Source organism: Lithobates pipiens, unplaced genomic scaffold (genome assembly GCF_037356315.1).
Source record: "Lithobates pipiens isolate NorthernLeopardFrog02 unplaced genomic scaffold, aLitPip1_a1.2 Scaffold_18, whole genome shotgun sequence".
Lineage (NCBI taxonomy): Eukaryota > Metazoa > Chordata > Amphibia > Anura > Ranidae > Lithobates > Lithobates pipiens.
In genome coordinates this window covers 24,012,923-24,035,611 of record NW_027507758.1, presented here as the reverse complement: position 1 = coordinate 24,035,611, position 22,689 = coordinate 24,012,923, and the positions used below count along the sequence as shown (strand labels likewise).

Sequence of the window (22,689 nt, the reverse complement as noted above, 5' to 3'; positions counted from 1 at the left end):
AGCAGTTTCCTACTTAGGCGCGGGTGTCTGCCCGCCCAGAGGAAGCGGGTAAAAAGTGAATGGACTTGTTTAAAAAAGTCCCTGGGGATGTGGATTGGGAGGGCCTGCAAAAGGTACAGGAACTTTGGCAGTATCGACATTTTGAGTATAATACATCGGCCAAACCAAGAGTGCAGGCCGTCCCCCCAACCGTCAAAGAGCTTCTGTACCGACTTCAGTAGAGGGGGAAAATTTAGTTTGAAAATTCGAGACAGTGAAGGAGGTATGTAAGTGCCCAGGTACTTCAGGGCCACAGCTGTCCATTTCAACTTAAAACAGTCCTTGATTTGTTGTATTTGTTGTTGTGGTATCCCCACCCCTATAGCCTCCGACATAGAGAAATGTATCTTTAGGTTGGACAACTGGTAGGTGTGAAACTCCTGCATAAGGTACCGAAGGGAAGTCCCGGGGTTCGAAAGGGAGAACATGAGATCGTCGGCATACGCAGACAACTTGTGCTGAGTCTCTTTGGTTCCTATACCCGTAATGTCTGGGTTAAGGCGAACGTGGCATAAGAAAGGCTCCAGGGTCAGGGCAAACAGTAAGGGGGACAGGGGGCAGCCCTGTCGAGTCCCGTTTGTAATTGGGAATACTTCCGAGAGTACCCCGTTCGCCCACACCCTGGCCGACGGTGTCGTATAGGCCGCTGTTATCCATTGTAACATTTTGCTCCCAAGGCCCTCATGCGCTAGCGTCTTAAGCATAAAAAAACAATTAACCCGATGGAACGCCTTCTCTGCATCTGTACCCAGGAATACGCTCAGCGTTTTGGTACTGGAGGCTATGTGAAGTAGGTTGAGGACTTTAGTGATGTTATCCCTAGCTTCTCTAGAGGGGACAAAGCCCACTTGGTCCAGGTGGATAAGCTGTGGGAGATGCTGCTGCAGTCTTGTGGCCACTATTTTGGTAAAAAATTTTAGAGCAGTGTTCAGGAGGGAGATCGGGCGGTAACTTCCACATTGGCCTGGATCCTTACCCTCTTTAGGGATGACCGATATATGTGCTTGCAAAGTGGCATTGTGGAAATTGGTCCTTGTTCTAAGACCGTTAAATAGGTTCACCAGGGAACCGCCTAAGGATGGAAGTAGGGTCTTGTAGTAGGCATGGTCCTGGTGCCTTTCCTGGTTTTGCACCTTTCAAGGCCAGTTGTATTTCAGTTAATGTGATGGGCTCTTCCAGTGACTCCCGTGGTCAAATAATTTTTTGCCTCACTGTATGACGTGATTATAGAACAGGTTGGTTTGGTTTTTCTGTACAGTTTTTCTATGATGGGACTGCACTTTTGTTTTTTGGCCCCGTCTTGTGAAGAGATTTTACATCTGTATGGATTTGCAGGCTGGTATTCCTGCACTCGTGTTCTCATTTCTGAGGCTGCGGCATCTGTCATGTGTAAACATTTGGTGCTCCATGTGCTTGCCAAGTTCCATTGATAATATGCAGATAGACAGACATTCAGTCCCTATATACAGCCTAAGGCTCACCAAGAACAATAAAGGAATAGATGTCCTTCTAATAATAGAACGTGGAACACCGGAGCTATTTGTAGATCTCATTGCCTATTATTATTTTTATTATTATACAGGATTTATATGTTGCCAACAGTTTGCATAACGCTTTACAAAGAAAATGAAGGCAATATAGTTACAATTTAAAGTAGAACTGAACTTCCTCATTCACCATTAAAGCCGTATTACCGTATATACTCGAGTATAGGCCGACCCGAATATAAGCCGAGGCCCCCAATTTACCCCCAAAAAACTGGAAAAAATTATTGACTCGTGTATAAGCCGAGGGTGAGACATGCCTGTCCATCCCTGTGTGTCCGTCCATCCCTGTGGGTCCATCCATCCCTGTGTGTGTGTCCATGCATCCGTGTGTGTGTGTGTGTGTGTCCATGCATGTGTGTGTGTGTGTGTGTGTGTGTGTGTGTGTGTGTGTGTGTCCGTGCAGCCTACCTGTGTCCAGCCTGCCTGTGTCCGTCCAGCCTGCGTCCCGTCCAGCCTGCGTCCCGTCCAGCCTGCGTCCCGTCCCGGCCCGGCCCGGCCCGTCCCGGCCCGGCCCGGCCTGTCCCGGCCCGTCCCGGCCCGTCCCGTCCCGAGCCGAGCCTCCGTCCTTCAGCTCTTCGTCGGCGGCCATTCTAGGATTCAAAAGCCGCGCCTCCGTCGGTGATAGGCGGAACACTCAATTTCCCACTGACTGCTGTTCCGCCTATCGGATGTCCGTGATAGGCGGAACACTCAATTTCCCAGCAGCCTGTGTTCCGCCTATCACGGGCATCGTCTCATCCTCGTCCGTAGTACGAGGATGAGACGATGCCCGTGATAGGCGGAACACAGGCTGCTGGGAAATTCAGTGTTCCGCCTATCACAGGCGAAGGCGGAGCCGGAGGCGCGGCTTTTGAATTCTAGAATGGCCGCTGTCTGTCTGCTCGACACGCTGATCGAGCGGGCAGACAGCGATGACTCGAGTATAAGCCGAGGGGGGCACTTTCAGCCTCAAAAAAGAGGCTGAAAATCTTGGCTTATACTCGAGTATATACGGTAACCACTTTGTATCCGTGCCAATTCTGACACTTCACTCCTACATGTAAAAATCAATTATTTTTTTTATTTTTTTAAATTTTTTCCTAGAAAATGACTTAGAACCCCAAAACATTTTATATATTTATATATATATATATATATATATATATATATATATATATATATATACACACACACACACACACACACACACACACACACACACACATACATACATACATACATACATACATATATATATATATGTATATATATATGTGTGTATTTATTTTTTTATTTTTTTATTTTTTAGCAGAGGCCCTATAGAATAAAATGGCGGGTGCTGCAATTTTTTATTATACGTGGTATTTGCGCAGCTGTTTTTCAAAAGCAATTTTTTTTGGGAGAAAACACTTTCATGAATGAAAAAAATACCTCTATCCATCCTGGACGAAAACAGAGGAGGTCGGTCTGGGCCCCTCCAGTTCGCACTGACCGCTTTCCCTTTGTTTTTCTTTTTTTGTTTTTTACACCCAATTTGGCCACGCATGAAGTGATCCGTTTTGGTCCTTGTTTTGAGCTTCCTTTGTGCATTTGGGATCTGTTGCCTTCCTGCTTTAGTAATGGATGTCGTTTGGTCTTTAATCTGTTTGGCTGCTGTATAGATACTCTATAAGGACATTCGATACCTAGCTCATTGCCACTAACCCCCTGAAGAAGGAATCATTATTCTGAAACGCGTTGGGGTCTTGTGCATGTAGCGGCCATGCTTTGTTCACTATGAGATTAATCATATATGCATCATTCTATGTATCTGTGATTCATTGCTTATTGGTGTTTCAGCTGCTATGCCAGCCATGCTTTGCTTTCTCTTTTAACATTGCTGTGTCAGCAAAAATTGTAATATTATTTTTACATACATACTTTTCTACGTTTTTGTATACCTCGAGCCCACATAATCCTATTTCTTTTTGTTTTTTTCTGTCTATGAATTTAAAAAAGCCCAGTTTTTGTATATTGTAAAAGATAATGTTATGCCGAGTAAATAGATACCTAACATGTCACACTTTAGGCTGGATTCAAACCTATGCAGTTTTAGTGCTTTTTGCATTTTGCAGATTTGCACTACAGAACGTGTTCCATAGGAAACCATGTTAAATGGACTGTATGCAAATCTGCAAAATGCAAAAAGCACTAAAACTGCATAGGTGTGAATCCAGCCTTAAAGCTGCGTCTGCCTGTGGAATGGTGACAAATTATGGCACTTACAGTTCTCCATAGGTGACCCTTTAAGGCCTGGATCACATCTATGCAGGTTGCAGTTTGCATATTCCAGGTGCATTTTGCGTTTTTCAATACAAATTTTTTATCCATTGAAGTGTATGGAACTAAAAAAACTGAAAAAAGTCCCTGTTTGCATGGAAAAATAAAATGAAAAATAAATAAAATACAGAATTATGAGTTTGAAATGTTTTTACAGAGTTAAATTTTATTTATTTTTTTTACAAAATTCTGAGTTTGAAAGTCAGAATTCTGAGATTGAAAGTCAGAATTGTAAATTTTAAAAATAAAATAAAATTCTACACAATTCTGAGATTCAAAGTCAGAATTCTGAGTTTTCAAGTCAGAATTCTGAGTTTTCAAGTCAGAATTCTGAGTTTTCAAGTCAGAATTCTGAGATTCAAAAATCAGAATTCTGAGATTAAAAGTCAGAATTCTGAGATTCAAAGTCAGAATTCTGACTTTCAAACTCAGAATTTTATAAAAATAAATAAAAATAAACTCATAATTCTGTAAAAAAAAAAGAAGAAATTTCAAACTCATAATTCTGTATTATTTTTTTTATGATGGCCCCAGGGCTCTTCCATACATAACAGCCTTTGGGGAGGCAGAAACTGCTGCAAAGACAGGAACATGGTGAACTAGGAAAAGTAATTTTACAGTTTCTGTATCTTTAGTTATTATATTTAGTGATGTCAACACAGTTTCTTGGTTACTTAGTAATACTTTTCCATCAGACCCATCAGAAGTTAGTTGTATGCAAATCAAACAAATGTTTGTATGTCCCCAGATACTTGCATAAAGTTAATTAAAATGAGAAAAGAAGGACATTGAGTAATTGGTAATGTCTGGGAAGTACTGGAGTATCCACTCTATTTCTCCGAATCCAGCATTATGGGAGCTTTTCTCTGTGTGACGTGCTTTAAGATCTTCTTAAAGTGAATCTGGCCTCAGCTAAAGAGCACCCAAGGCAACACCAACGCTGAAGTGCGGTCACTTTGTATTGTCTGGAAATGGCCATATTCATCTTTAGATAAGCCGTTCTTAAACTTTCAAGGAACCCTTGAAATATTTTTTGGGAGAACCCCTGCTAAAAATTCCATGGGGAAAGTTGGAAAAATGCACCTTACATTGGTGGTCAGTGAGAAGAAGAATGCAACCCTTAACAGCGGTGGTGAGAATGATGCCCAAGCAGGCAACTATAAAAAGATCATTGGTGTCATACTACTGGCTCTTCCAAATGGTGTTGGCTCCAGAGCTATGTAGGCATCATCAGATGGAAGGTCAATCAGCCACAGCTCAAGGAACCTCTGAAGGAACCCTGGTTCAGAATGGCTGCCATTCTTTCCCTGAAAAACCCCTTGGGTCCCGAGACCAAGCTTTAAATAGGGCCTAAATTCCACCTAGTCATTCAGCTGTCAAGATCTTCTGTGGACAGTAAAGATTGTTGGAAGGGCATGGTCAATTAGGCAATTATCAGGAGGCAGAGATTAGTCAATTATCAGAAGTTAGGGATTAGTCAATTATCAGGAGGCAAGGATTAGTCAATTATCAGGAGGTGTGGATTAGTCAATTATCGGGAGTCAAGGATTAGTCAGTTATCAGGGGGCAAGGATTAATCAGTTATCAGGAGGCAGGTATTAGTCAATTATCAGGAGGCAGGGATTAGTCAATTATCAGGAGGCAGGGGTTAGTCAATTATCAGGAGGCAGGGGTTAGTCAATTATCAGGAGGCAGGGGTTAGTCAGTTATCAGGGGGCAAGGATTAATCAATTATCAGGAGGCAGGGGTTAGTCAGTTATCAGCAGGCAAGGATTAATCAACTATCAGGAGGCAAGGATTAGTCAATTATCAGGAGGCAGGGATTAGTCAATTATCAGGAGGTGTGGATTAGTCAATTATCAGGAGTCAAGGATTAGTCAATTATCAGGAGGCAGGGATTAGTCAATTATCAAAAGGCAGGGTTTAGTCAATTATCAGGGGTCAAGGATTAGTCAATTATCAGGAGGCAGGAATTAGTTATCGGGAGTCAGGGATTAGTCAATTATCAGGAGGCAGGGATTAGTCAGTTATCGGGAGTGAAGGATTAGTCAATTATCAGGAGGTGTGGATTAGTCAATTATCAGGGGTCAAGGATTAGTCAATTATCAGGAGGTGTGGATTAGTCAATTATCAGGAGGCAGGGATTGGTCAATTATAAGGTGGTACATACGACCGGACTTTCCGGCAGACTAGGTCCGAAGGGATTAGTCCGTCGCACAATCTGATCTTGTGTGGGCTAGTCCGATAGTTTTTCGGAAAAAAAAAATCAGACGGACCTAGAAATAGAACATGTTTCAAATCTATCTGACAGACTCAATTCTGACGGACTAAAATTGGGAAAACCGTTTGCCTGTGTGCTGATCCGACAGACCAAATACGATGCAAGGGCAGCTATTGGCTACTGGCTATTGAACTTCCTTGTTTAGTCCTGTTTACGTCATCACGCTCAAAACTAACAATCTTTCAAATGGACTTAGTCCGTTCATATGTGGCCAAGTCCGTTCATTCGGAAATTCCGTCTCTGACAAAAGTCTGTCGGGAAGACCATCGGACCTAGTCTGCCAGTAAATCCGGTCGTGTGTACGCGGCATTAGTGTCAGGAGAGGTAGGACATATAGTAATCCCTATGCATTGCCCATACAAGACCACCCCGTGAGCAAGTATTTACCTTCCTTTTGCTCCCCCACCACCCTGTTCAGCTGCTCGTATAGAAGAAAATCTCTGTGTAGACTACACACCTCTAGGGTTATAGCGTATACAGTTGGTATACTGATTGGTCTGGGGCTGTCACATGGAGTGAGTCACATGCTCCTTCATACCTAGAAGTATAAATGGGTAAATCACAGGTTGTCTTCTAAGTGTTCCTAAAGTTCAAACGTCTTTTAGTTTTTGTGAGGAATAGTTAGAACCTCTGAGAGATTTTATTGCTGTCTGTGTTCCTCCTGGGGAGATACACTTGTCCTGTTGACCATTGCCACCAGGAATAAAAGTGAGGAAATATCCTAAATTGTAAGTTGTCATCAGACCAGGGAGTCAGGGGTACTTGAAGAGATTTCTCTTGATAGAACCAAACTTTGAGTGGTCACAGGAACAGGAATAGAGGGGAAATCTTCCAATTGGCATCCCAGTCATGGTTACAACCAGGGATTCCATCCCTTTGGAGAGATCTCCTCTCCTTTCCTTTTTATGTCTATGGCACAAGAAGTGGAGGAAAATCTCCCCGATGAGATACAGATGCAAAAAAAAGAAAGAAAAGGGTCCAGCACCAAAGTGGTTGTAACCCTCTGAAATGAAAAATAATCAAAGCATACCCTTCTTTCATGTGTACTCGCCTCAATCCAAAGCACCTAGTGTTGTGATTTCTGTCTGCTCTCTCATTCCTCTGCTATCTGCATGAGTCACTTTTGACAGTCTGAGAGGGCCCTACTCCCCCTGCAGCACACAGAAGGCGATTGACAGTCATGGTTACAACCAGTGTGCATGTTTCCCTTAAAGACTGTGCAGCTGTGCATGTTTCCCTTAAAGACTGTGTAGAGGGGGGTATATCCATTCCCTCCACTCAGATCTCAGATTACACTCAGGACCATGCTCTATGCTGTGCAGTGTGTATTGTGAAATCCCCCCCCCCCCCGCCTTCCGGAGCTGAGAAATAGCCTTTGATCTGTGTACTTTAAAAGACTGCAGAGGAGAGAGGGCTGCAAATATACAGGTACAACTTATGTAGGAGGATTTTTTTTTCTTTGTGTATTACCTGAGGCTAGTCACTTCAGTGGGTATATGTAAGGGTTTATTATCATTTTAAAGTGATCCTGCTGCCATTCCATAGGCAAGCACAGGATCATTTTAAGACTTTAAAAGAGAATTATGTTTTTTTTCTTCTAATAATCATGCTTACCTACGTAAATACAGCAACAGTCAGTCCCCCACTGGCTCTAACAGTGAGAACTGAGTGACCTAACACCACCGATTGTTCTGTTCTCAGAGCTCCCTGAGCAGAGAGCTTGTGACTGTCTGTCACTGCCTCTCTGCTCTTCCCCTCCAGTGCTCACTGGAGCGCTGGGCTGTGGAGGGGCGGAAGTGGCCGGCTCAGGCTCTCAGCGGCTTGTTAAGGGGCTGACCCGGGTGCCGGTCCAGGCATGTGCGCAGATCCTGACTTTGTCAGGATCTTGCCCAAGCCTGAACCTGCTCTGCGACATCAGCCAACAGCGGGTTTCAGCCCACTTCCTGATGAAAATGGGTCACAGGAGTGCCAATTTAGCTGCGCTTCTGTGATCCACAGGGGAAGTACAGCAAAACAAGCTTTGGCTGTACTTCTCCTTTAAGACTGTATGGTGTTGATTTACTAAAGGCAAATAGGCTGTTCCTTTTGCAAGACATTTTTTCCCCCCTAGCTTAGTGAATGAGGTAAAGCTCTGCTGACTTCCATCATCCAATCATGTGCCAGAAAAAAAGACTTTAAAAAAAAAAAAAGTAGAGAAGGTATTTTGCCCATAATCTAGAAAATAACGCACCACATCCGTTAGAAAATATTTTAGAAATTTGAAAAGGTATTTGGGATTTTTAAGGTACTAAATTAGAAAAAAATAATTTTATAAAAAGTAGAAATTTATTCAAGCAATAAAAACAGACATACAAAAAGTAGATATTTGATATTACAGTACTGATACATATGCTGACTGATTTCATCTCTACATGTTTTGCCTTGATAATTGGCTTCTTCAGGAGCTTTAATTGAATGTTGTAAAGCGCTGCGTAAACTGTCGGCGCTGTATAAATCCTGTATAATAATAATATCAGGCACAATGAGCGCTAGATAACACCAAAGCCATGATTGGTCACAATACTTATTATGACCAATCATAGCTTTGGTGTTATGCATTTTTCCAATTGATTAATGTTTTTTCATTTTGCTAAATTTGTATTGATATATATCTGTGATGTTGCTGTGACTGTTGATTGTCCTATTTCTCAAACAAAATTCTGTTTATTTCTAGTGCTTATTGTGCCTGATATCAATTAAATCTCCTGAAGAAGCCAATTATCAAGGCGAAACATGTAGAGATGAAATCAGCATATGTATCAGCACTGTAGTGTCAAATATCTACTTTTTGTATGTCTGTTTTTATTGCTTGAATAAACTTCTACTTTTTTATAAAATTATTTTGTTCTAATTTAGCACCTTAAAAATCCCAAATACCTTTTCAAATATATATATATATAAAAAAGTATTTTTTAATTTTCCTTGGACATTATTAGGTATCCTTTGCAAGGCAAATTTCCAGCACATTCACTAATCTAGGTGAAAATCCCCTTTGCAAAGTGAGCAGCCTATTCGCCTTCAGTAAAAACCAAACTCTTTGTGTTCTATACTATAAGCAAAAATCGTTCATAAAGCAAGTCCCGGATGGTTGCTGTTTGCTCACTTCTTTCAGTCTTCTGATGTTGCCTTCTTTTTTTTTCCCGGAATAAATTGCTTGTCACTAAGAATTAGATGTTTTGCTGTTTGAAATCTTTTTGCTTTTATAGTTGCTAGATTTCTTCAATTTCTAGGTCACTCATACAACATAACTGGAGGCAGAGAAGCCGGCATCGCTAGATCCGAGCAATTTATCCGAAGTACATAAAATTCCTATTTACAGCTCATTACAGAGCGGAGTTTATTAATTTCATTCTGGGCTGATAGATCTCATATGTGTAGAGAGATTCACTTTTAAGGGACTGGAAAAAAAAAATAAAAGGTGAAAAAGCTATTAACGCAATTCCCAAATATGTCTGAACGTGCCGATGTCTGTACAGGAAGCAGTTGATGATTAGAAGACATTGCCGGGGAGGATTTTGTTCCCCCCGTGTGGTGTCCCATGTGATCGTGATAGCATTGACCTGGTGTCAGGGTCACATTAAGGTCTAGGTATGAACAGAAAAAATATATTCTCCTGAATGAATGAATGAATAACTTGTATAGCGCTACATATGCCAACTAAATCGCCTCAGGGCGCTTTTGCTGCCAGTGTCCGTCTGGGTTTTCAGAAGAGATGGGTCTTGAGCTTCTTCCTGAAGGCCAGATAGTTTTCCTCTGAGCGGATGTCCACCGGTAGAGCATTCCATAGCCGCGGTCCTTGTACTGCAAACCTTTGTTCGCCTTTTAATTTGTAACGGGTCTTGGGGATGTGGAGGAGGTTCTGGTTAGTTGGCCGGAGAGTGCGACCTGGGGTGTAGTGCTTTATTTTGTCGCAAGAGGTATTGCGGGGCTTTTCCTTGGGCACATTTGTGAGTGAGGCAGAGGGTCTTGAATGTAACTCAATCCTTCACGGCTAGCTAGTGGAGGGTCCTCAGGCATGGGGTGATTGATTCCCATGTTTTTTTTTTTTTCCAGTTACCAGTCTGGCTGCTGTGTTCTGGACGGTTTGTAGACGTGAAATTTGGTATTTTGGAAGTCCTAGGTAGAGGGAATTTGCGTAGTCAAGTCAGGAATTGATGATTGTTCCAACTACTGCTGCTGTATCTTCTTCCGGGACGAAGGGGATGAGTCTACGCAGTAGGCGAAGAAGGTAGTGGGATCCACTGACTACTGGGATCCGCTCGTGCAGGCGGTATTGGTGTGGAAAGGTAGTCATTTTGGATAGTAGATTATATACAAAGACTGTGTGTCCCGATGCCTAAACTGACCAGGGGTGGTCTGAAGAAGGCCAAGTGAGAGATTAAAACATTAATTTAAAATTTGTCATTAAAATGAATTGGGCACATGAAAGGTCTACGCTCAATGATAGGCTGATGCGTTTTTTCGAGGGTTCACTCTTCCTCAGAGCCTTGGAAAACAAAGGGAGGTCTGGATAATGTGGTAGGTTTACATAGAGAGGAGTGGCTGAGTGGGAGATGTATCACATGATGGGTGATGTATTCTCCTTGACTCTAATGGTATCCACATTGGGATGTGGATACCATAATGCCGCGTACACACGACTGGACTTTCCGGCAGAAAAGGTGCGATGGTCTTCCCGATGGACTTTCGACGGAGTTACGACAGACTTCCGAACAAACGGACTTGCCCACACACGAACAGACTAAAGTCCATTCGTTTTTGAACGTGATGACGTACGACGGGACTAAAAAAAGGAAGTTCAATAGCAAATAGCTGCCCTTGCATCGTATTTGGTCCGTCGAACCAGCATTCAGACGAACTGTTTTCCCGATAGAAATGAGTCCTTTGGACAGATTTGAAACATGTTCTATTTCTAGGTCCGTCTGAATTTTTTTCAAGAAAAAGGATCGGACTATCCCACACACGATCAGACTATGCGACGGAATGATTCCATCGGACCTATTCTGACTCTCTCCTCGGTGCCGGAACGAAAAATACCGACACGGAGGAGAGATTACATCACTTCCTCTCCTGTGTTTACATTACAGGAGAGGAAGTGATACAATGCTTCACTCCCATCCGTCAGGAGCGATCGCGAGGGGGTGGCCATGAATGAATGGCCACCTCCTCATCACCGATCGCTCCTGCACGGATACCGACCGCCGCAGGCACCGGGCGGGGGCCCGATCGGGCCCCCGACCCGCGGGAAGGCAGGGACGTACATGTACGCCCATATGCCTGCCCGTGCCATGCTGTCGACGTACATCGTCGTGCGGCGGTCGGGAAGTGGTTAAAGTGGGGTTCCACCCTAAAGTGGAACTTCCGCTGATCGGAACTCCCCCCCCTCCGGTGTCACAATTGGCACCTTTCAGGGGGGAGGGGGGTGAAGATACCTGTCAAAGACAGGTATTTACACCCACTTCCGGGCATAGACTCCCGTGGGAGTCTATGTCATTTCCTGTCCTGCCGCGCTGTCTGCTGGGACACACACGGGTCCTAGTGACAGCGCGGAGATTTCCTATTGCGCAACGCGACTCGCGCATGCGCAGTAGGGAACCGGGAAGTGAAGCCGATTCGCTTCACTTCCTGATTCCCTCACCTAGAATGGTGGCGGCAGCAGCCAAGAGCCGAGCGATCGATCGGCCTCGGCTGCCGGCATCGCTGGAACCCGGGACAGGTGAGTGTCCATTTATTAAAAGTCAGCAGCTGTAGTATTTGTAGCTGCTGGCTTTTAATATTTTTTTTTTTTGGTGGAATCCCTCTTTAAGGACGCGGCAACCACCCGCTCCTTAACAACCATGTTGTTTACTGTTTGTTAAGGATGCCGGTGGCTGCCGGTTTCTTTAATATCGCATGCTGGGACCACTACATATTTACTGCATGCATTTTATTTATTTTTTCCTGTTGTGAATTTACTTTTACTCCTTTTATGCAATATTTACTGAGCTCTTTTGCTTTATGCGATAAATACCCCATAAAGCAATAGTGAACATTTATAGGAGGCAGTATTTAGGAAAACACCTAACTACCGCATGTGATCTGGTTCGGTGAAAGCAGCCCATTATCACTTTAAATTTGTTGGATTAAGTCTGTGCTGGATCGGTAAAAGTTTTTTATTATTTATATTTTTGTGATTTTAGCAGTTCTTGGCTTTACAACAATAGACTGATAATTGTCCTGGCTGAATCCAGGACAAACAATGTATTCCGATCTTGTACTTTGACCCACACCACTTTTCCTTTTATCACCTTGTACATGCAGCCATGAAAAAAGCGTGCCGCCGATGGTCCTTTTTTTTTATTTTTGGGACGGGAAGCTAAAATATTGTTAATGAATAAACCGTTTAATTTCTTTTAACACTTTTCCAACTCCCGGAGGACGCCCAGGGAATTGTTCAGCCTTCTCAAGCACCAGTTTATCTTGACTGCTTTATAACAGATGGCATGTGGCAAGATTAGCATGCCTGTCAGAGCCAAAGTTTCAAAACACGGCGTTTAATCCCGCCGGAATACAAACAGACTGTATGAATACTCATAATAAGAATTGGCGTCCCTTTGACTTCCAAATTAGATCAGTGTAGTTTAAAACCGTGTCAATTAAATACTTAGAGGGATGCACTGTGTCAGGTTTTCTTGTTCGCAAATTCAAAAGTGTCGCCGCTTCACGGGCAAAAGCCGATGTAGTGCAATAATGTGCACCAATTATTCGGTCTGAGTCTTTTGTAATGAAATTGTTAGGCTAAAATTTCTTCTGTGTTGTGCAATTACAGCTCAGCTCTGTAGGCCCTACAGACATCAGATGGTGGGCAGGCGTGCCGGTGCAATCTGAACACTCAACCACGTGATGGGGGTTTATAGAGAACAGACGAGGTGTACGGCTGGATATGCCCGGACTGCTTACCTTGCTTGGGAGGAGAAAGATAATATCAAGTAGCAAAATCCAAACCAAGCCTATGGTTTCCTCTCCTCAAGGAATTGGTTACCCAAGGGATATCTGGGGTTCAGGGCCACCATTAGAAATCATGGGGACCCATACAGCCTGTATTCAGGGCATCCTTTCCCTCAGTGTCTTCCCATTCACCCCCCTTTCTAACCACATTCAGCACCCCTATATTTACTGGTGTCATGCAGATGGCTTTTGACAAGTGGCGTTGGAGCTGGAATTATGCAGGCACCATAAAATAAGAGGTCAGACAACCACAGCTGGAGGAACCTCTGGAGGAACTCTGGTTGAGAATGTTAGATGGCCAGTTTTCACGTTTCTTCAGCCAGGACCAGCACATACTGTATAGACGAATGCCCCGTACACATAATTGGATTTTCTGACAACAAATGTTGGATGTGAGCTTGTTGGCGGAAAGTCCGACCCTTTGTACGCTCCATTGAACATATGTTGTCAGACTTTCCGCCAGCAAATGTTGGCTAGCAGGTTCTCAAATTTTCCGCCAACAAATTTTTGTTGTCGGACTTTACGATCATTATTATTGTACAGGTTTTATATAGTGCCAACAGTTTGCTCAGCGCTTTACAACATGAGGGCAGATATTACAGCTACATTACAATTTGATACAAGAGGAATCAGAGGGCCCTGCTCGTTAGAGCTTACAATCTAAAAAGGAAGGGGCAATTGATACAAAAGGTAATAGCTGTGGGGGGATGAGCTGATGGGGGAAGTAAAACAGTGTTAGTTAAGAGCAGGATAGGCTTCTTTGAAGAGAAGGGTTTTCAGGGATCGCCTAAAGATGGATAGATTAGGGGACAGTCGGACAGATTGGGGTAGGGAGTTCCAAAGGATGGGAGAAGCTCTGGAGAAATCCTGGAGGCGAGCATGGGAGGAGGTAACGAGGGAGCTAAAGAGCAGGAGGTCTTGGGATGACCAAAGAGAGCGGTTTGGTTGGTATTTTGGGACTAGGTTAGTGATGTAGCTGGGGGCAGAGTTATGGATGGCTTTGTAAATTATTGTTAGTACTTTGAATTTTATTCGTTGGGTGAGTGGAAGACAATGGAGGGACTGGCAGAGAAGGGTGGAGGACACTGAATGGCTGGTAAGGTGGATGAGCCTGGCAGCGGCATCTATTATGGAGTGAAGGGGGGATAGTCTATGTAAAGGTAATCCAGTGAAGAGGGAGTTGCAGTGAGATGACCAGGGAGTGAATTAGAAGCTTGGTGGTGTCATTAGTTAAAAAGGGACGTATGTTGCGGAGGCGGCATGACTTGGACAGGGATTGTATGTGGGCCTGAAAGGACAGTTCAGAGTCTAAGGTTACCCCTAGCACCCTGGCATGTGGGGATTAACTGATAGATGTGCCATTAATCTGGACAGAGAAGTCAGGGGAAGGGGTACGTGGGGGAGGAAATATTAAGAGTTCAGGTTTTAGATAGATTAAGTTTGAGGAAGTGGTGTGACATCCAGGCTGATATGTCTTTTAGTAGATCAGTGATGCGTGAGGTGATTGATGGGGTGAGCTGAGGGGCAGAGAGATAGATTTGGGTGTCATCGGCATATAAATGGTAGTGAAAGTGAAATTTTTGTTGTTGGACTTTCCGATCATGTGTACACAAGTCCACGCATGCTTAGAATCAATGCTCACCAAACACAACATTAGCAGAAGGAGTCCAAAGGGTGGCGCATGACTATTGAACTTCCTTTTTATCGACTCGCCGTACGTCTTGTACATCACTACGTTCGTAATTGTTGGCCAACATTTGTGTGACCGTGTGTTTACAAGACAAGTTGGAGCCAACATCCTTCAAACAAAATTCCACGGTTCTGTTGTCGGGAAAATCCGATCGCGTGTACACAATTCCGTCGCACAACAGTCCACGCATGCTCAGAATCAAGCAGAAGGAGCCACACTGGCTATTGAACTTCCTTTTTATCGGCTCGTCATACGTCTTGTACGTCACCGCGTTCTCACGTTCGCAATTGTTGGCCAACATTTGTGTGACCGTGTGCATGCAAGACAAGTTGAAGCCAACAACCTTCGAACAAAATTCTGCGGTTTTGATGTCGCAAAATCTGATCGTGTGTACGGGGCATAACAGTAATGGCCTGTACACACAACCGGTTTTCCCACTCTGAAGGTTTTTCCGACGGAATTCCGGTGAAACTGTCTTGGGTACACACGATCATACCAAAGTCCGACCGTCAAGAACTCGGAGATGTACAACATGTACGATGGGACTAGAAAAAAGAAGTCCAATAGCCAGTAGCTTCCGTCTCGTACTTGCTTAAGGAGCATGCGCCGTTTTTGGTCCGTCAGAACAGCATACAGACGAGCGGTTTTCCCGATAGGAATTGGTTCTGTTGGAAATATTTAGAACATGTTCTATTTCTAGGTCTGTCAGAATTTTCGACGTAAAAAGTCCGATGGGGCATACTCACGATTGGAATATACAATGAAAAGCTTCCATCGGACTTTTTCTGTTGGACATTCCGCTCATGTGTACGCGGCATCACTGTGGTTTTAACCATTTTTTTTACTTTTTTTTTTAAAGCTAACCATTTGTATATGGAAACTAAAGATGTGTTTTATTTTTTCAGCCTATTTGGTATGTGTAATTATTAGACCCTACAAGGTACATGTAAAGTCCCGCCCCGTTTTTGTTCTCATTCAATCTGGTTGAGAATCGCTGTACTATTTCAAATATTTCAATATAAAACATTTGCATTGACTTTGTACTTTTTGTTCAGTCCAGTCCAAAAACCTTCCGCGACCTCAGACTGATTGTGTTAGAAGTAATTTTGTGTTGTTGCTGATTGGGTTCTCCATTCCGTTTTAGGTCTAATCACTTGTCTGCTATAAAGTTCACTGATTGCGAGCTCCTCCTGTTTGGTGAGTAATCTAATTATCTTAAAATATATTTGGGCAGTAATTGCAGTGTTTATGAATTATATACGTATGCATGTAATATAGGTTTATTCCTTTTTTTTTAGTGCGAGTCACCTCTATCAATGCTATTATTGCATGTCATGCACAGTATTGGGATGCCTGCCTTTACACGCACATGAACTTTAATGGCATCCCAGTCTTAGTCCGGAGGGTTCAATATTGAGTTGGCCCGCCCTTTGCAGCTATAACAGCTTCAACTCTTCTGGGAAAGCCATCCACAAGGTTTAGGAGTGTGTCTATGGGAATGTTTGACCATTCTTCCAGAAGCGTGTTTGTGAGGTCTGGCACTGATGTTGGACGAGAAGACCTGGCACGCAGTCTCCACTCTAATTCATCCCAAAGGTGTTCTATTGGGTTGAGGTCAGAACTCTGTGCAAGCCAGTCAAGTTCCTCCACCCCAAACTCACTCATCCATGTGTTTATGGACGTTGCTTTGTGCACTGGTGATCAGTCATGTTGGAACAGCAAGGGGCCATCCCCAAATTGTTCCCACAAAGTTGGGATCTAGTTGGGAACAGATAACATAAACATAACAGTAATCTAATTAAACAGTAAGCTAATTACCAACTAGTCTCCTAGACAGACCTAGATGACTCAGGACAGACTCCCCACCCAAGCAACTAAGCACCAGTATTCAAGAAGACCCGGGGCTGTCAAAATCACATTAACGAGCTTCCTTTTTCACATCTATCTTCTCACTGAGTTTCAAGTTGGCAGAGACCATCATGGCTTCCTTTACTGTTAAATGTGGTAATGTCCTCTTGCATTATATGGCAGGACATCTTCCTGAATGCTTGTAGTTCCCTCAAATGCCAGGGCCCATAGTCAGTAGGCATGAAGCTACCCTGCAGTCCCTTCCAAAGGCCCCTGTCCTGGTTGGGTCTGTCACAGGTACTAAGGTACAATATAAATTTTTGCTTTATGGGTTTAATACTGTTTTAAAGTTGAGCTAAACTATGAAAAAATAGCAAGCAGACATGCTCTTTATTGAAGAAGAGAAGTGTAATGTTTCTTGAGCAACAAAACAAACCTACCTGCCTGTTGTAAGACTTGTAAACTGAGTTGTGCATGTGCAGTTCAGTGTACATTCTTAGCAAATCTTGACAGTGGAGGAACCCTTATGTGCACGAGTGGGAGGTATACGTCATTGCAACATAGCCAATCAAGATGACTGAAGATACCTGAGCCCAGAAGACCAGGTGCAGATTCTGAACCCAGAAGAAGGCAGCTTAAGATGCCAAACTCAGAAGAAGATGGCTGGAGATCCCGGAACTAGAAGAAGACCAGGTGAAGATGCCGAACCCAGAAAGGGATGTCTGAAAATGCTGAACCCAGAATAGGATGGCTGAAGATCCAGAATCCAGAAGAAAACCAGATGAAGATGCTGAACCCGGGAAGAAGATGACTAAAGAGGCAGAACCCAAAGAAGATGGCTGAAGATTCCAAAACCAGAAGACTAGGTGAAGGTGCTTAACCCTGAAGAAGATCAGGTAAAGATTCCCAACCCAGAAAAAGATGGCTAAAGATGCCAAACCCAGAAGAAGACCAGGTTAAATTGCCAAACCCAGAAGAAGACCAGGTTAAATTGCCAAACCCAGAAGAAGACCAGGTTAAATTGCCAAACCCAGAAGAAGATGGCTGAAGATCCTGAACCCAGAAGAAGACCAGGTGAAGATGCCAAACCCAGAAGAGGATGGCTGGTTGTCCCGAAAAAAGAAAAAGCACAGGTGAGGATACCGAACCCAGGAGACCAGGTAAAGATGTCTGTGAGGGAGTGAAGGAGGCAAGTTTCGTTTTGGATTAAATTTGATGTATATTACTGTAGTCCCTTATTTCATTTTTTTTTCTCTATCAGTAATTTGCATTGACCTTTCATGATTGCAAATAAGATGATAATGAAGCACTCTCAGGAGTTCTTTATATACATTTCCTCTTCCAATACATATTTCACCATTATAATGAAGACTTTATTACATAAACTCTACAGATAATAGAGTCATAGCGGGAACAACATGTATCTGTTTATCTCTGCTGTCTTCCCACCACTCATGGAGTCATTGGAAAACAATATTTCTATGCGTTTTGTATAGTCAACCACCATACATTAGAACATTCTGTGAATAGGTGTCTGGATACAAAGCGTTTTTATATAGAATCAAGTGGCAGTGTCTTAACTTGGTGTGTCTTATGTCTGTGAACCTGTTAATTAGAAGCTTAACACCCTCGAAAAAGAACACTGGCTGTTGTCTTGCTCTTTTCAAAGAACTTCTGTAGGATTGCGTCAAACTACGTCTGTTCACAAAGTCAAAAAAAGAGCTAAGGTTTCTTTTATGTTCTTTGAGGCACACAGACCAGAAAGAATCTTGACTGTAGGGTTATAGCCATACCTTCAGAAGTAGGGCACTAGACCAAAAAAATAACACCCACCACTTAAGGACAGCCTCCTAATAGTGCACAATAAGGAGCCGAACACCCCCCCAGTTTGGTTCACAGCAGAACATGCGAACTGGCAAAAAATGTGTTCGAACACGCGAACACCGTTAAAGTCTATGGGACACGAACATGAAAAATCAAAAGTGCTAATTTTAAAGGCTTATATGCAAGTCATTGTCATAAAAAGTGTTTGGGAACCTGGCTCCTGCCCCAGGGGACATGGATCAATGCAAAAAAAAGTTTTAAAAACTGACTTTTTTCGGGAGCATTGATTTTAATAAAGCTTAAAGTGAAACAATTAAAGTGAAATATTCCTTTAAATTTCGTACCTGGGGGGTGTCTATAGTATGCCTGTAAAGTGGCGCATGTTTCCCATGTTTAGAACACAAATTACATTTCTAAAGGAAAAAAGTAATTTAACCACTACAATACAGGGCACTTTCGCCCCCTTCCTTCCCAGCCCAATTTTCAGCTTTCATCGCTCTAGCGCTTTCAGTGACAATTGCGCGGTCATGCTACACTGTACCCAAATTAAATTTTTATCATTTTGTTCACACAAATAGAGCTTTATTTTGGTGGTATTTATTCACGACTCCGGTTTTTTTTTTTTTGCGATCTAAGCGCAAAAAAAGCGGAAATTTGGGGGAAAAAAACAATATTTTCTTTTTTCTATTTTAAAAGAAATCCAATAAAATCGAATTTTGTCATAAATTTAAGCCAAAATGTATTCTGCTACATGTTTTTGGTAAAAAAAATTCCGTTAAGTGTATAATAATTGGTTTGTGTGATCTCGGACATATGTACGCAAATGATCATGTACAGATGTGTGCAGATAATCATTGGGAGATATGTAGGGGACATGTTTTTATTATTAGGGACATGTGTTTTTATTATTTGGGGACATGTATGTTTTGGGGACTGTGTTTACACTGTGTGGTGTGTTGTGTGTTTACACTAGACTGGTGATCAGTGAGTAAAAAGCTGTAATTAACAGCTCATACTCACTGATCACCAGCCGGCTGCAGCGATCTGCTCTCCTCTCCTCAGCGATGACTTCTGTGTGAGGAGAGGAGGAGCCGATTGCCTAGCAACCGGCTGTTTGTTTACATCACATGACGGCCGTGATTGGACACGGCCGTCATGTGATCAGGAGGGCCAATCACAGAGCCCTCCTGCCGATCTGAGATGCGCCCTGTCCGGGTGACACGAGCACATCAGGATCGCGCCGCTGCGCGGGCACACGCAAGCGAGATCCCGCTCCTTCTGAAGGACTTTCCTGAACGTCCTATCAGAAGTAGACAGCTCCCACCCGGCCGTATATGTGCATTGGCGGGGTGGGAAGTGGTTAAAAGTACTCACGGCTATAATGAATTGTCGGTCCTGGCAATACACATAAAAGACATAAAAGACATTGAAAAGAAACGGAATGGGATTCCCCCCACAGTCCATTACCAGACGCTTTGTAAAATGTAAAAAAGAAAATTTGTGTGGGGTTCCCCCCAAATTCCATGCCAGGCCCTTCAGGTCTGGTATGGATATTAAGGGGAACCCCACGCCAAAATTTAAAAAAAAATGGTGTGGGGGTCCCCCTCAAAATCCATACCAGACCTTACAGATCTGGTATGGATTTAAAGGGGAACCCCGCACCAAAATTGAAAAAAAAATGCTGTGGGGGCCCCCCCAAAATCCATACCAGACCCTTATCCGAGCATGCAACCTGGCAGGCCGCAGGAAAAGAGGGGAGGGCGAGAGAGTGGGCCCCCCTCCTAAACCATACCAGGCCACATGCCCTCAACATGGGGAGGGTGCTTTGGGGTTGCCCCCCAAAGCACCTTGTCCCCATGTTGATTGGGACAAGGGTCTAATCCTCACAACCCTTTCCCGGTGGTTGTGGGGGTCTGTGGGTGGGGGGCTTATCGGAATCTGGAAGCCCCCTTTAACAAAGGGACCCCCAGATCCCGGCCTCCCCCTCTGTGTGAAATGGTAACGTGGTACCCCTACCATTTCACAAAAAAAGTGTGAAAATGGTAAAAATGACATGACACGGCTTGGGGACCAAGTCCTTTATTAAAAAATGAAAAAAAAAAAAACTGCCCCTTGAATTCTACTTCTTCTTCTCTTGCTCTGCCGATGGACTGAAAAAGAAAAAAAAAAGGCGACCGACCCGCCTCCATGGGAGGCTCACCGCCATATGACGCGTCTTCGCTATGACAGTTCTTTTAGAACTGAGGGCGGGCCACAGGGTGACGCCGCTGGGTTACCCTCGCCTCCCTCTGACACACAGGGACATCTCTATGGCTTCCCAGTAGTCAGAGGGGGGGGGGGGGCACCCGTTTACGTAACCGGATTGCCCCGCCCCCTTCTGACGCTACGTTAGGTTTATGGTGGCATCTAGCTGCAGCCATAACCCCGGTATTTATTGTCAAAATCATGGCGTACATTCCCAGTTAAGAGCTCGGCAAGTTAAATTATTAACCTATCGAAAGCAAAGGGCCTTATGTAGAAACTTGATGCAAAGTGCCATCCGGATGTGAATAAGGTGGTCCCTTAATTTTTTATGAATGTACCAATATTATTGGTATTTTCGGGAAATATCAGAATGAAGTTCTTTCCTGTTCAATAAAGAAAAGCTTTAAACTGAAAAAAATATATATATATAAAAAAAACCTGCTAGTCTTTATCAATGAACTTCGGAAACTCATGTAAAAACTGTTCGCTTTAATTCATCTCGCAATGCTATTATTAGTGGAGGACATAATTAATTTAGCTACAATTTAAAGGTTATTACATTCCCGGTGACAGTGATGGTAATGAGAGTAGACACGGAGCAGTGTAGGTTATCCTCCATGTAGATGAATTCTCCTTCACTGACTGCTGATTATCCTGACTTATGCAGCAATGACCTCCAGCATGTTCTATAGCCGGAGTATTGAATTCAAATTCACGGAGGTCCGATTCGTAAAAATCTTCTTCCAGCCGAGGTCCGAATAAATCGCTTGTTTGTGCGATGACTCCGATTATTCACGTTACAGCCCCCTGCTCCGAAATCACAATCCCTAAGCTCTGCCCCCCATTCACATTGCAGCACCCCCTCCCCCCAGCTCTGCTTCCCCCATTCACATTGCAGCCCCCCCCCCCCAGCTGCATTCCCCCCCATTCACATTTCAGTGCCCCTCAGCTCTTCTTCCCCTATTCATATTGCATCCCCCCTCAGCTCTCCACCCCCATTCACATTGCAGCCCCCTAAGCTCTCCACCCCCATTCACATTGCAGCCCCCTGAGCTCTCCACCCCATTCACATTGCAGCCCCCTGAGCTCTGCCCCCCATTCACATTGCAGCCCCCTGAGCTCTGCCCCCCATTCACATTGCAGCCCCCCTCAGCTCTCCACCCCCATTCACATTGCAGCCCCCCTCAGCTCTCCACCCCATTCACATTACAGCCCCCTGAGCTCTGCCCCCCATTCTTATTGCAGCCCCCTTCAGCTCTGCCCCCAATCACATTGCAGCCCCCCTCTGCTCTGCCCCCCATTCAAATTGCAGCCCCCCTTAGCTCTGCCCCCCATTCAGATCGTAGCCCCTCCTCAGCTTTGCAGCCCCCTGAGCTCTGCCCCCCATTCTTATTGCAGCCCCCTTCAGCTCTCCCCCCAAACACATTGCAGCCTCCCTCAGCTCTGCACCCTCAATTCACATTGCAGCCCCCCTGAGCTCTGCCCCCATTCACATCATAGCCCCCCCCCCTCGGCTCTGCTTCCCTCATTCACATTGCAGCCCTCAGCTCTGCACCCCCCATTCACATTGCAGCCCCTCTCAGCTCTGCACCCCCTATTCACATTGTAGCGCCCTTCAGCCCTGCTCAACCCATCCACATTGCAGCTCCCCAAGCTCTGCCCCCACTCACATTTCAGCCCCCCCCCAGCTTTGCACCCCATTCACACTGCAGCACCCCACAGCTCTGCTTCCCCCATTCACATTGCAGCCCCCTCAGCTCTTCATGCCCCATTTACATTGCAGCGCCCCTCAGCCCTGCTCAACCCATTCACATTGCTGCACCCCTTAGCTCTGCCCCAATCACATTGCAGTCCCCCTCTAAGATCTGCCCTAATCACATTGCAGCCCCCCT

The 22,689-nt window shown here is 44.2% G+C and overlaps 1 protein-coding gene across 7 annotated transcripts in view; it reads left to right on the top strand.

The window, feature by feature from the left end:
• The window catches only part of PLCB4 (phospholipase C beta 4), a 524,177-nt gene that overhangs the window by 245,882 nt on the left and 255,606 nt on the right, over positions 1 to 22,689 (top strand). For 5 of the 7 annotated variants that reach the window (XM_077485488.1, XM_077485487.1, XM_077485482.1 and 2 more), the window contains one exon: positions 16,026 to 16,078. The exons of the other annotated variants lie outside the window; for them this stretch is intronic. The gene's annotated coding sequence lies outside the window, so the exon portion shown is untranslated. The remainder of the gene's footprint in view (positions 1 to 16,025; positions 16,079 to 22,689) is intronic. 7 annotated transcript variants of the gene reach the window in all.